General features: G+C 30.5%; 1 pseudogene across 1 annotated transcript; it reads right to left on the bottom strand.

Moving 5' to 3' along the window:
* Nucleotides 1-3,043: 3,043 nt before the first annotated feature.
* On the bottom strand, nucleotides 3,044-7,443 carry LOC146902260 (axial regulator YABBY 5-like; annotated as a pseudogene). The gene is made up of 7 exons (XR_015023225.1): nucleotides 7,203-7,443; nucleotides 5,357-5,476; nucleotides 4,044-4,171; nucleotides 3,752-3,800; nucleotides 3,562-3,637; nucleotides 3,409-3,477; nucleotides 3,044-3,310 (listed from the first exon to the last, which is right to left on the bottom strand). The product of XR_015023225.1 is annotated as an axial regulator YABBY 5-like (transcript).
* Between the last annotated feature and the right edge of the window lie 8,840 nt (nucleotides 7,444-16,283).

The following is a 16,283-nucleotide window of genomic DNA, read 5'->3' on the forward strand; positions in this document are numbered from 1 at the left end:
CCTTATTTATTAATTTTGTTAAGTCTGTGACAACTTAACATAATTTTTTCCCGCTCATTTGTTGTATTAGGTTAGCTCTAATTTAACCTAACAAATTTCATCTAAAAAAATGCATCGCACCAATTTCATTCCTATCCGCTTGCCTTTTTTTTTTTGCTATCCTCTTGCCTTTTTTTGACAATATTTTGTACACAATACTATAAAAATTCATCTCACTAATTTCATGTCTTTTTTTTTTTACAATATTTTGTACACTTTTTTTTTAACCAATTTCATGTCTATCCTATTGCCTTTTTTTTGACAATATTTTCTACACTTATTCTTATTTATTAATTTTGTTAAGTCCGCAAAGAACTTAACCTAATTTTTTCCTAAAACATATTTGTCAAAAATATTCTCAAAACTCATGAATTAAGCTCATGAACCATATTGCGTAAAAAAAAAAAACTTATGAACCATATTTGTTTTAAACTATTAATCAATTTGTGATTGCGTAGTTTATATTTCTCTCAATTTGAAATTATTCGAGTTTTTTATAAGTGTGATTGTTCTTGCCTATTTATAATATTTGAAATTGCATCTTTAGATTTATTGTGTGAAATATTATTGATTTTATGATTGTATTTGCTTTTGGTGTATGTGAAAAGATATACATGGATTAAAACCCCGAGCTTATGGTTGTTGCGAGATTAAAGCCTATAAAGTTAAGACAATCATATATGCATGAGATCGAAAGCCTCGTGAGTTAGCGGCATAGAAAAACAAGTTATTTTAGGCATTTTTGGATTGTCTTATTTTCGAACTTATGAAAATAGGTAATGCAGTATAAAGATTTTTTGTTAATTCATAAGTACTCACTAACAAAAATTGAATCTTCGTAAGTTGCATTTTTTCATAAACTATCTCTACACAATAAAAGTGTGCCATCACTTTGAATTGAAGACTCTATTTCTAGACTTTTAGCCCATGGGTCTTATCGTTTGTGATTGACACCAATATAACTAATATTAAATATTTCTTTTTATTTTGGTCAAGTAGTCTCATGACTTTCGGCCACTAGACTGTTTGACTAATATATATCACTTATTGATGTCTTTTAAAGTCGATAGGACCGTGCGTCGCATGGGTAAAAAGTCTAGTATATTTATTACTCTTATTATTTACAATTTGTTTAGGTCAAATTTATTGAAATATTTTTTGCAACTTTAATAATTAATATTTTTATGCATTTTAATTAAAATAGTTAAATTAATATTAATTTTGAATCAAAACTAATTACAAATAATTTTTTAAACATGTGGGGTCAAATTTGAGTTATTTATAAAAAAAAATCACTATTATGGTAAGAACTATTTCCATCAACTATGGATTTATTAAACCCTACATGACAGTTTGACCCTACAAAAAATAACTTAGTTTACTCACTTCAATTCACCACATTAAAGATGGTCTAAGAGCATGTTAAGGATTCTATAAATAATAAGTACTTATTTTTATATTTTTGATTACATTATTGAAAAAAGATGGAGTAATTTTTAAACTTAAATTAACACAATTTTCAATAAATAATTTCTTTCTTTACTCACCCATCTTCACGAGTGTAATTAGTTCTTTTTTACTAGTATTGAAGAGTGTAATTACTTTATAACATCTTTGAATATAAAATACTGAAATATAATAAACATATGGTTAGAACATTTGTAAGGGAAACTTCTAGTATTAGAACCTTTGTTTTATACCGATACAATTTATTTATATATCACGAATGTTAGGGCTGGTTTAGTGACCTAAACGAGAGAGATAATATTAGATAAACTATATATCATATCAAGTCTCAATACAACGTTTGACGAGTCATCAAAATATCTCCAATCCATTACAAAAGAAGCAATGAAACCAAACTATATAATTTTTTTGAGGAAAATACAATAACTAATAATTTAAACTTAATTTTAAAAAATGAATGCAATATTAAATTCAAAATTTCAAAAATCGTAAATGTTGCTAACATGTATTGATTTTTTTTAAAAAATTAAAACAAAATATTGATTAAAAATCATAAATAAAATTTCGCCCGATAGTGAAAATAAAAATTATCCAAAAATTATTAAATGCATTCTAAAGTGGAATAAACTATCAATAGTATATATATAAAGTAAGATTTTTTATGCTACGTGTCACTTCCACGTTTATTCAATATTTTTATTATTTTTCTATTTTTTAATACCAATATTTAGTTTGGCATAAATATCTCAACAAACTTTTGATCTTATCTATTAAATATTTTACTTAACTTTTTTATTGAATTCCTAATATTTTATGTAAAGAACTATCTCAACAAATTACATGCGATACCCTCCATCTATACTCCAAATCAAGTATTCACAAATTACTAATCAAACAAAAATCATTAATTAGGAGATCCAGCTTATATATTATTTCATGTAACACAACAATTGTATAATTTTATTAATTTAATAACGAATATGGATTTATGTGAGTACGAAAACTTAAAAAAGTTAATTTTATTCTATGTGTTAATATTTTTATTAAATCCAGTTAATTTTGCGTATATCATACATAGAATATTTTTCTCTTCTTGAATATGTCTAACCCGGGCAATGCCGGTAAATACACTAGTAAAAACAACAATAATGTTTAAGCTTCATCATCCTCATCATAATATTCAAAAGTAGAGTTTTCTTCTCCCGAGCCCGTACAAAATCATTATAAAGTACGATTTATTGAATGTGTTGTCACTCTTGAATATACAAATGGTCTACTCGTTAGATAATTATCCGATTTATTTTTATCGGATCGATTTTATTTAGGTCGGCTATTTGGTGTTGGTTGTTTATTTATTATTTTAAAACCGGATGGAGTATTATTTATACTTCTTTGATAAAAAAGTTCTTATATAGAAGAGGGAAAAAAAAGACAAACCCTTCATAATAGTGGATGATTAACATATATAATAGACTAGGCAAATTTGGATTCCGGATCATCTATCTATCTATATATTAAAGATAGAAACTGATAAGGATGACAAGGGAAAGTAGCATTCTTGCTTCATATTAAGTAAAGCATCCATTAAACAAGTAGTAAGCGGTGACAAACTGCTCTTACAAAGAAAAACACAAATAAAAAGAGTCAATTAATTGTCCTTAACTCATGAAAAGTCAGGACAATGTATGTTTACATGACACACTTAATTGAAATTGATGCAGTCCTAGTTAACATCTTATGAACAATAATATAGCTTTCATTTGTTCATTAGCGCAGCCGTAGACATCAAACGCTTCTCAGAGACCTGAATATAATAAAAATAATCAAATTATTAGCATCTCATTAGATTAAGATGTAAAATATAATGATTGAAAAATTAAATTGGTTTATTATGATACTTACAGTCTCCATCTTAGCTTGATTGTTGCTCTCCAACATCAGCCCAAAATGAATATGAGGAAAATGTGCCCACTAAAAAATAAAGAAATAATTTTCAGTTATTAAATTAATATGTATTAGATAAAGTAATTGATTAGTTGAATGAATATTACGCACGTTCTTTGCAGCCGTACTAAAAGCTTCTCTGTGACTGATATCAGGATTATTAGCCTTGATCCTCTGAATCTCTTCCCTGCATATATATATAAAATTATGAAAATCATACTTTCTGCTTTAATTTTATGCTGCCAATTGAATCAACTATATATACAAGTAGTAAAATTAAGCATAATGTTTTAGTATTTACTTGATGAACTGATTATAAGCAGAAGGTACACGTTGCCTCTTCTCGGGAGCTGGAAATTGAAAATAACAACTCATGAGATCATTAATACGAGTATATATTTATATATAGTAGTATTTCTATGCTCGTTAAGGACAATTCTTAATTTAGAAAATAAACTACGTGGCTATGATATGGCTTTGATGAGTTTGATTAAGTACTTAATCATCATCTAATAATCTAGTAGTAGCATTAGTTATTTTATATTTAAATAGATAGGAAAAAAAGGTAAGAAGAGAGTATATAGTAAACTCACGGCGGTTAACAACCCTTTCCTCAGTAACATGGGTGGTTGGTGCAGAACGCATTGCAATCCTATCGTTGCATTTGGGAGTGGAGCTAGTTCGAATCCTATACTCATGGATTCATGCAGTGGCTAGGTGCCTGAAGAAAATCAATGAAACAATAAAGTAAGGAAGGAGCATCAACACAATGTATATACAAACAAACAGTTCTTTCTTGTTAAGTTGGAAATACTAGGATGAGCTAGTTCTTCAACTTAGCTTTATTCATCAATGCTTTGTACAGAGATGGAAATGAAATGAAAGCAGCTTTAAAATCACTGAGCATAATATGACATGAATACAACAACTAATAATCTGAATTCAAGTACACAAAACCTAGCCCAATTGACAGTTGTTGGTATGAATGAAGGCCTTAGGGATCTACACCAAAAATATATACTCCCTCCGTCCCGAAATAACCGACCCATTTTCTAAAAAAAGTGTCCCAAAATAACCGACTCATTTCAATTTTCAATACAACTTTCATCATTCCCAATACAATATAACACTAAATAATACTACTTTTATCATTCCCAATACAATATATTCCACTTTCTCCTTTATTTATACATTTTTCTTAATCTGTGTGAAAAACCAAAGTAGTCAATTAAAACCACGGAGGGAGTAATAAACAAAAAAAATATTTTTAGATTCATTTAATAAATTATGTATCTAGTCTATAATATACACAATTTAAGTTATTCATTGAATTTAATAAATAATATTTTTTATAATAAAGATTGGATGAAATACAATTTTTCTAAAATTAATAATTAATTACTACTAGCTAGGGGGTGTTTGGCTGGATGAGGACATGTTGAAAAGAAATCATTAAACCTTGAACTTTTCCTACACATCAAATCAGTTCTGAAGGTAATACCCAAAGCAAAGGCAAAAGTCTTTATAAGCAAAACATTTTCAGTATGGTTTGGCTTGGTGGGTTAGGACAGTTTCTGACGAGTCTATGAAAAAGGAAAATAGGTTTGTTTTTTATGGCGGCTTACTTTACAGGTGGTGTATGCAGCTACTGCCTAACTAGCTAGGGCTAGCTCATCAGGTAGAAATGAAATGACAGAAACAAAAATGCTTTGAAGTTCAAAATCCTAACTAAGATACTTCGATTTTCTCAAAAAAGAATAATTTTCCAGAAACCCTAGCTAGGTTAGGATCCAGAAATCAAAGAAGCCTAGCTAGGATAGAGATCTATTTTATTTACAATTACAAAAAGTTATTAGTATTAATATGTGTGTTTAATTAGATCGTGTAGTATATAATTGTAATTCACCTGAACATCTTGCCATGACAGTGACTGAAACGCGGCGGCCATGTTTACAGACCATAGATTTGTGCAGTGACCACATCGAACGGTCACTATTTCAAACAAGCTACTGCATGGAACACTCACCTGCATCAAGTCAAATCAACCTTTGATTAATTACTAACTAGCTTCATTAATTATTTCACAATATTTCAATTTCAATTACATACATGCAAACTACACACACACAAAAAAAGTCAACGGTTTCTCACTTAAAGCAAGTACACACAAATATTTGAAACCCAAAAAAAAAAAAAATCCACATCACATTTCACACTTGTTATGGGACCTGACCTGATCTTGAAAATGAGGATTTCTCTTTTGAGATGTTATAATGATACAGAGTTTTATTATTCCTTGTATGTTTAAGTTTAAACAAGAGAAAATTAATTAGGTCATATAGTAGCCAAGAGGTAGAAAATAAAGAATAGAGAAGAAGAGAGGAGTTGTCATATCAACAGTGTTTTAATTTTATCATTTAGTGATTTTTATGATGAAGAAGACATCTCCATTATGATTTATTATCATCAAAACTATGCAAGCTCAGTGGGCAAGTACAATCAGCCACACCTTCACTTTGTCCTCCCTTTCTCTATATGCCTTGTTTTAGCTTGAAAGAAAGAGAAAGAGAAAGGGTAAAAACCATGTGAGTGTGTGTGTGTATTTGATAACCTTGATGAGAGGGTATGACTTTTGATTTGAAGGAAAGGAAAAAATCCTGATGTTTGAAAGAGAACAAGAACAGCGGCCGCAAAGCCTGGAGAGATGAGAACTAGGGTTTACTCTTCTTCTAACAACAGCTTATATATGTGGGCTGGACTGTGGTTATGTATTGGACCATATTGGGCTGGTCTTCGGTCGGAAACGGTTTCCGTTGGCCAAATAACTACAACCCGTAACCGACCTATACAACCCACAACAAACCACTTCCATTGAACCGTTGTACCCGCCTAAACCGTTGGACCCGACCCGACATGCTTCGGGCCATCCGGTTCGGCCGGTTTGGGTCGATTTCTCAATTTCTGTCCAGCCCTAGTAGTGGTGTATATAATTGTAATTCACCTGAACATCTTGCCATGACAGTGACTGAAGCGCGGCGGCCATGTTTACAGACCATAGATTTGTGCAGTGACCACATCAGACATTCACTATTTCAAACAAGCTACTGCATGGAACACTCACCTGCATCAAGTCAAATCAACCTTTGATTAATTACTAACTAGACACAGTAATTATTTCACAATATTTCAATTTCAATTACATACATGCAAACTACAATCAGCCACACCTTCACTTTGTCCTCCCTTTCTCTATATGCCTTGTTTTAGCTTGAAAGAAAGAGAAAGAGTTATAAGTGGTAAAAACCCATGTGAGTGTGTGTGTGTATTTGATAACCTTGATGAGAGGGTATGACTTTTTCTTTGACTGCAAAAGAAAAGTCCAGGGAGATTGAGACTTGACTTCTAAGAAAAACCATCAAGCCCAGAAAGAGAGAATTAAAATATATATTAGTAATACATCAAAAGTACAAACATATACACACAAACACAACATGCTTTCCTTTTCAGGATCTGAATGAATTCCTTTATACTTGGATATGTATACATGCAACATATACAACAAAACAGACAACACCAAAGACCAAAGAAAACTATCAAGTATATATGTGTGTGTGTTTGTGCAGACCTTCTTGCAATTAAAATAAAAAGAAGATAAATTCTTATAAGATATATAAGTGTAGCATGCAAGAGGTGAAAAATCAGATCCAAGTAAACTATAAGGAGTTTTTGAAATGTGAAAGAGATATATATACCGCAAGAACAATATTGCAAAAGTTGCAAGGGATGTAGCAGAGTTGTTCAGCAGGTGCAACATCCATGCTACAGCTAGACATGTCTCCTTTACAAGGAAGATTCTTTTACAAAAACAAAAGATAGAAAAGAGAAGAAGAAGAAGAAGAAGAAGAAGAAGGAGATGAAGATAGATAGATAAGATAATTAAAATATCTTGCAAGGGACACCAAAGTTGAAGACAAAGGTCTCTCTCTCTTTCTTTCCCAAACCTCTACTTGGTTTGTGTATATTTATAAGCTAGGTTGGATATAAGAACAGTAAATAAAAGCTGAGGGAAGGGTGGATAGTAATATATATAGAAAATTAGGGTAGAAAGAGCTTGATGAAGGGGGTTTGTTTGGAATCCAAAGGATCAGTTATATTAGAAAGAAAGGAGGAGAGAATTAATAGGGTAAGGCAATGTGATATAAAAAAAGTGCCCACGGCAGTGAAAAGGGTATGCTGGGACCGGAATGGAAATTAAAGTGGGTTTTTTAGTTCTTATTGGAAAACCAGATTTCAAAGTGGACAATAATTACTTTCATTTTAATTCAATCACTTTTTTTAAAAAAAAATATCAAAACAATATCATTTGCGCGCAAACGTTAAAGAATAATATCAAGTTAACCCGGATAGGATTACAATTAATGTACGACAAAACTTTCCATGAAACGTATGTTAATTCGTAACGCAATCCAAAGCGTTAACTAGATTCAATCATGCAATATCTAAAGTTAAATCTTGTAAGATCTAAATCATCTCAAATACTAAACATTATTATAGATTTGAGCACTTAAATTTGTACTATTTTTTCTTGAATAATATTATCCATGTTCTTAAATATCTTACCTTACTGATCGAATTTCGAATTATCAAAACCTATTTTCCTCTGAGAATCAAGTAAACACCAAAAAATATAGAATCATCTTAAGATATTTTCTTTCGATGACCATGTTCCAAAAATTTAAATGCATTAATTTTTTTTACTGCAATTAATGAATCAAAAAAGTAATTAACGAGTTAATTTTTTTACTAACATACCCATAATTATTTTTACATTTTTTTCTGCAAACAACAATACTATAATATAATTATCACATTAACTGATTCTATCTCTTGAAGGATAAACTTTTAAAAATAATATTAATTCTCGACAAATTTTAATATCACTAGTAACCTTTTTAATTTGTAAAAAAAAAAAAAAAGTCAACTATTGTAAATTAGACAACAAGATTGTATATTTAAGACGGAGGAACAAAGTCAACTATTGTAAATTAGACAACAAGATTGTATATTTAAGACGGAGGTAGCATATCCATTAAAAGAAAGTACCATCACATTTTTTAAACAATACTGTTTTTTTTTTTTAATAATTTTACACAATACATAAAGAAAAAGATTATCAACATTGGATCACGGTAATTAATTAAAGAGTTTTTTTGTATGGAAAATTTTATATTAGAAAGACATGCTAGATTATTTTTGATTTTTTTTATATAATAAAAGTTTATGTAAGTTGTCTCTAGGACCCACCAAGATCATGTAGTTCCTCAAAATTCAATGAACGTTTATAGATGCCTTTATAAATCACCGACATGTGACACTTAGTTGTGCGACATGAGTCAACTCGTTGCAACTCAATCAATCTTCAGTGATTTATAGAATTGATTTTATCTCATCATATGTGATTCTAATAAAAAAAAGGATGTGATTCATAAAAAAAAAGGATGTGATTCATACGCGTTGTCCATTTTAAAAGTTTGACACAGTAATTAATCATTATTTTGAGATCATTTGAAAAATTTAACTTTTATTATAATCGGTGTAAAAGATGTACGCATGATTGTGATGTTTTGATAGTGTAAGAAAATTACGGTGGTGCAGAAAATTAAAAGTAAAACAATTGATAGTATAGTTCAAAATGGATTTCTACAATTTTCTCTTTAACTAAGAGAAATCTTTATCTTTATCTTTATAATATTTGAAAAATTTAACTTTTATTATAATCGGTGTAAAAGATGTACGCATGATTGTGATCTAACTCTAACTCGGGAACATATAACAACACTTCACAACTTTCACCACTAGACCACTCCCATTTTTTGCTGAATTGGCGAGTCTAATTAATTTTTATAAAAAACATGGTTTGCAAGGAATCGAAAAAAAAATGGATGTGATTCATACGCGTTGTCCATTTTAAAAGTTTGACACAGTAATTAATCATTATTTTGAGATCATTTGAAAAATTTAACTTTTATTATAATCGGTGTAAAAGATGTACGCATGATTGTGATGTTTTGATAGTGTAAGAAAATTACGGCGGTGCAGGAAAATTAAAAGTAAAACAATTGATAGTATAGGTCAAAATGGATTTCTACAAACAATTGATAGTATAGGTCAAAATGGATGTCTACAATTTTCTCTTTAACTAAGAGAAATCTTTATCTTTATCTTTATAATATTTGAAAAATTTAACTTTTATTATAATCTGTAAAAGATGTACGCATGATTGTGATCTAACTCTAACTCAGAACATATAACAACACTTCACAACTTTCACCACTAGACCACTCCCATTTTTTGTTGAATTGGCGAGTCTAATTAATTTTTATAAAAAACATGGTATTAATTTTTATAAAAAACATGGTTTGCAAAAACATGGTTTGCAAGGAATTGAACAGGTAACTAGGTAACAACAATATGACAACACTTTACAACTTTCACCGCTAGACCACTCTCATTTTTGCTTTCAAAAATAGATATACAAACAATACTAAAGCTTTTTTTTTTATTTGCAAAAACCAATACACTAGATTATAACATTACTTTGCTTCTCGATTTTAATTTTGAAACATGTTTGTTATTTTCAATTTCCTTATTTTAGTTGTTCTTTTAACACAAATGTAATCAAATATGAAGGTTGAGAAAGAAGGAATTTGGGAACACAACCCAATGATATTATTTCATAAAAGAACAAAGTTAATAGCTTAAATTGATGTAATTTTTGCATCTTTTTTTTCTTGGTTTTTACCGTCGCTTCATAACATAGTACTGAATTTATTTCTCGCAAGTAAATATATAGTCAATTTAACACTTATATACGAAATTCAACAAAAACCCGTTCATTGCACGGTTAGAGTCTAGTATAAATAACGTTCAAATGTGGACCGTCTAATATGAACTTGATCTAAAATAAGATATTATTGTTTCAAATTTAATTATTATGGGTTCATTTTTTACCGAAAATTATGTACTGTTATTTTTTAAATGTCCATATATGATACAGACCCTATAAATTTACACTAAATTTTAACTACCAAAGTTGTTATGAATAAAATTTTCTAACAATTGTTCAATTAAGTTCAATTTTTTTTAAAAAGCATGGGTTCATCTTTAAACCATTTTTTGAGGTCCGTATATATTAGATAAACATTTTAAGATAAAAGTTAACTCAAAAGAAGTCGTATATGTATTTTTTTTCTTCCTTAATCCTTTACTTTTTAGGGAAAATGACATAGTAATTCGTAGAGTTGGACAATAAAGTATATGGTCAATGATTGTTTCAACCGAAATCGTACTCCCGATTCCTCAAGTGATTCATATATTTATTTATTTTTTTTGTCAAGTAGCTTAGCAATTAAAAATTCATTTGTTTAAGGTGAATAAACGAAAAATCTGTAATTCGAACCCGACCCCCTGTATATATCATTGAAGCTTAGTGTAATTTGGATGTGACGTTTTTGGATAATATGGTGGGCATAGGAATGTGTTTGAGGGATCACAATGGAAACTTTCTCCATGCAAAAACAATAACTTATTCACCTTTGTTAACAACGAAAACATGTGGCGTACATAAATTGTTACGATCTGTAATGCATATATGAAGTTATATTTTATAGGAAAATCATGTGGAAGGAGAAGAAATAGAAGATGGAAGATGAAAGAGGCATGATATTAGATGTTACTGATACACTATTAGATCTCTGATAGATCACTTTTATCTAACGATCTTCTTTTTAAAGGGTTTAAAATTAATATATGAAGTTATTTTCTCGAAAAGATGCACAAATACTCCATATCTGATCTTTTTATAAAAAGCAATCCATATATGAAGTTATTTTTAATGCATATATCAAGTTAAAAACATGTACGAAAAATCAAATCATACAGCTCAAATATAATTATTTGCTCCACTTAAAATATGAATTGTATTAAAGAATTTAAATTTGATTGATGAACTCAATGACAAAACTCCACAGTGACCAGGGGTGAAATCAGTGACATAATAATAGTTACTAGTATAAAATAATTAATTTATTAACATCTATTCTACGGAAAGAATGAAGGTGATCACTTCCATCCTCAGACAAACCTGCAGCTCCACAGCGGACTAGGGGGCGATAGTTTATAACTGTCCAGATTCAATAACGGTTGTTTATCTTTTCAAGGAAAAAAAGTACTTTAGAGTTAAAAAAAATGAAGACTTTACATAAAATTACGAAATATACTATCTAGCTGTTGTTCTATATACTATCTTCATTCTTCTTCATTTTTTCTTTTTCTGACCAGATCTTCATTCTTATATATATTTATAATTCTTGAGTCTACATTTCTTTATCTTTTTATGCATTTTTTTCGTGTAGCTCAAAAACACAAACAATTGTACCTAACGTTCTACATAGATAGGGAACCCACAACTGAAGGACATATAGTTCCTTCACAACGTTAATTACCTAAATACATAGGAATCACACAGTTGAAGACATAAGCCGTCGTCAATAAATTTGGCACGTCTTGTGGGACAATACACTCTTTACCACATAAAAATTTAAGTTCCCGAGATGAAGATTTCATTTTACGTATGGATCTAGGGTCTAGAAATAATCTTAATAGTATGAATTTATTTTTGGGATAAATTTATTTTTGGGATATATATATATGTTTGCCATAAATTTATTTTTGGGAACTTAAGAGAGCAAGCCCAAATACAAGTATAGAGTATAGTATGGAGTATCAATGTATCATATACTCATTTGGCACAAATATCTTTACCAATTAAAATTTTATTAGTAAATGTTGCTGTCATTTTTTGTGGTTAAAGTGAGATAGTGAAATCTTTCATTTTCTTCCTAGAACTTTTAGCACACCTCTGGTTTCTAAGATCTAAACAAATCAATCATCAATCATAAAACCTGAAAACAGATACATCAAATACGACAAATGAAACACTAAGTACCACAAAATGTGCTACATGCATACAGCTTGTTTTTTGCCATTATTACTTCTTATATTTCTAAATTTTTAATAAATATAGATTTTAATGCCTAGTTATAGCTAAAATTCGTCAAACTATATGGTTTATTTTTTATATTATATTAGTAAGATATATTCATGAGGTTTAAACTTCTGATCGTGCAAGTTAATTAAACTGTTTTTTAAGCAAAAAGTTAGAGTGAAAATAAATCACATGGAAAGTTTTTGCTAGATTTTATTTATCTTTCGATTGAGTTTCAGTATTACTAGAGACTCGTTCTCTTGAAAATCGAGAAAGTTAACACACACGAGGAAATAAAAATTGTCATTGAAATTGATTCAAATATATAGCTAGAATTTGAAGATTTTGACATTAGAATTGATTTAGCCTCCAATTTTTGTTCATCTCAATTTTCATTGATTATTTTTTGAGAAATGTTAACTAATGCTCCCGGAAAGCACTTCTTTAAGCACCCAAAGTAGTAAGATTTAATAAAAGTTTGTGCATTTATTGTATTGAAAATTGACGTCTTTACCTTTTTTAAAGAATAATTTCTTCATTAGGAATGATTAAAGAGTCTTGCGAGACATTCGTTAACAAAGCACCTTTATTTTTTTACCGTAAAACCAAAGATACTCTAAGATGTTTACTACGCAGTTGGTAAAATAATTGATTTAAAATTATTGTAAAAGACAAAAGAGAATAATACATATATAGAAAAATATGAAGTATCGTGAAATATAATAAAGATATACATAACCGAAGAAAATGAGAAAAGCACAACATTATTGGGATTTCTTTTTTGTCGACTTGGCCACGTAGGTACTGTTACATTGCCCATTTAGCTTTAGTCCCTTTCGATGTCTGGTGTATTAAATTCTACATAACTCTCTTTGCTCATCACCCTCCTTTTGGTTTTATTGATAGATGCTATCCATGTCTTTTTATTATTTTTTAAGCTTTTTTATCCCCACTCAGTTTTCTCTTTTGGATCATCTCATATAGTATATAGTTTTTATACTTGCTGGATGCTACCATAGTTCGTGTCAGAAAAACACCTATTTTTTTACATACTTTCAATGTTTGATATGTATAAAAATGAATTGAATGTGAAATTATTTAAATTTGAATGCATAGAGGGACATGACTTTTAGAATCAACCTATGAAATATGGCTCCATGACAAATCTAAAATATTAATTGTGTTATAGGTATATAAGGTTGACCGATTATATCATGCATAAGTGAAACATGTTTTACATCATTTTTTTTTTTTGAAAGGCATGTTTTACATCATGTATACATTGATTTCTACTATTAAAACAATAAGTTACATAATTAAATTGAATGAGATATGGTATGACTTATTTATTGATTAGATGATTAAAAACACACTTATGAATAGTGCAAGACAATTTTTCTTGTGCACATCGGACAAAGCCTATAAGGTTTATATATTTTTTACTCAAACCTAGTTAACTCATTGTTATCAAGCGAATATCATTGATTCTACAACCAAGCATCAAAACATATTTGGATAGGTGAGCCATCAACCAACTATTTGGGATGTCCATATACTAAGCAAAATGTAACTAGAGCTATGACCAAGAGTTGAAACCAATAAATTCCCACGAGAAAATATTTATCTTTAAAGATTCTTGAAATACTAGAATTTGGATTGGTTAATAGTTTTCAACCATGATAAAAAAAAGATAAAAAATATTTATCTTTGCCACTCTTTATAGACAACAAATTAACAATAAGTCTAGTTAAAAATATTATCTCATGGTAGGAGCAAACATATTGACACTAGGTTTCATTTTCTAAGAGATCAAGTAAAAAAGAGATGCTTAAGGTGGTGTATTGTCCAACTAGGTTTCATTTTCCAGAATTTTAAAAAAATCGATTATATTTTCTGATTTTTTTTCTAATTTTTTAATTTTTTTTCGATTTTTTAAATTTTTTGGAAAAAAATCAATATTTTTAAGATTTTTTTTGGGTGCAAAATCAGAAATGGGGAAAACTATGTTGGAACAAAATGTGTTTAACAATAAACCTTAAAGAGTTTTGATGATAACAAGGTATTAAAAATTGTAAATTGGATTAGCTAATATTTGTTCAAGTGTACGGGACCATAATTATAAAGTTACATCATCATTGGTTCGAATGAGCAAATAAAGAGCTATGGAAACAACAAAAATTTGAAGCTTGGACGCTCCGAAGGCAACTTGCTCCCGAAGAAAAGCGCTCCGAAGTCAAGCCGCTCCGAAGAAATAGCGCTCCCGAAGTAAAGTCGCTCCCGAAGAATAGTGCTCCCGAAGACAAGAGGTCCGAAGTCACATCATCGAAGCCGCATCATCGAAGCCGCAGAAGTCATCTCATCGAAGCCGCATCATCGAAGCCGCATCATCGAAGCCGCCTCATCGAAGCCATTTCACCAAAGCCGAATATCAACTGATTTGCAAAGAATCAAGAATTGAAGAATCATCGAATGCAAAAGTCGTCTATTGGATTCGAAACACAAACAAAGGATTAAAGGAGCTTGCAAACGGTCATTTCAAAGGTGTTTGAAGGTGTGTGTTTGCAATTTGGACGAAAGCGTTGACATTGTACTTTGTACGAATTGTACAACCACGTTCTCCACTACTCGTCTTTGTGTCTCCGCACTTCAAGACAAGAAAACGGCTCCGAATACGGTCTCGCCTGCATAGATGTTCCTTTGGATATGAATGGATTTCAAATTTGTTCTTCATAGGACAACAACCAAATCGTGCAAAAGATCATTGGTGAAAGATCAAGCTTCAACAACGACTCTTTGGTGTGCCGGCAATTTCACAACGTCTCTTTCACACCTCTATATAAAGGAGTTGAAGACCTAGAGAATTGGTAATGCAAGAACGCCGAACGAAAGACTCACAAGATTTTCACAAGTACCAAACCTCTGCCGAAATTGTTCCGCATTCACTTAGAATTTCGTGTCTCAAAGTCATATCTTAGAAATTCTTAAGTCCATTGAGTCTCAGTATCCGATTTGTATTGTGAGCACCTACGATTGTATATCAAGTGTTCAACCTTAAACAATTTTCGTGTAATTTTGTTTAGTTAGGAAGTCTCTTGCGGTTGTGCTTGAGCAGAAGTCTCTTGATTGTGTTCTTGAGCAAAGGAAGTCTCTTGCTTGTGTGCTTGAGCATTGGAAGTCTCTTGCTTGTGTGCTTGAGCATTTGTAATCGTATATTACTCATAGTGAAATCTCCTTGGAAGTGCAAGTGGGACCTTGGACTACTTCGGATTGTGGAAGGAACCGCATAATTGCTTTGTGTCGTTCTTCTTCTCTCTCTCGTTTTATTCCGCCGCATTTAGATTCTCGATCATCACTTCGTAAGCCGTCTTACTTAGCTTCGATCGTTGTATTCATTGTTTAGAGAAACGAAGAATTTTTCAAAACACAATTCAACCCCCCTTCTTGTGTTTTTCTCACCTTCAATTGGTATCTAGAGCCTTGGCCTCTGTCAGGTATCACTTAACCGTGCAACAAATAAAGATCCGAGAAAAACATGACTACTCCTCCTCCCGATGGTGATACTAGCTATAAAAATGTCTCACATGATTATAGTGATAGTAAGAAAACCATGTTGGAAAAAGTTCCAAAGTTCAATGGAGATGTCAAGAGTTCTCTTGGTGGAAGACCAATTTTTCAGTTACATCATGAGCCTAGATGAAGAATTGTGGGATATTCCGGAAGACGGCGTTGGTGGTTTAGTCCTTGATGAAGAAGGAGCTGCCGTGGATAGAAAGAAACATACTCCGTA

This window comes from Medicago sativa, chromosome 8 (genome assembly GCF_051527215.1).
Source record: "Medicago sativa cultivar Bolivia chromosome 8, Bolivia_mono, whole genome shotgun sequence".
Classification (NCBI taxonomy): Eukaryota; Viridiplantae; Streptophyta; class Magnoliopsida; order Fabales; family Fabaceae; genus Medicago; species Medicago sativa.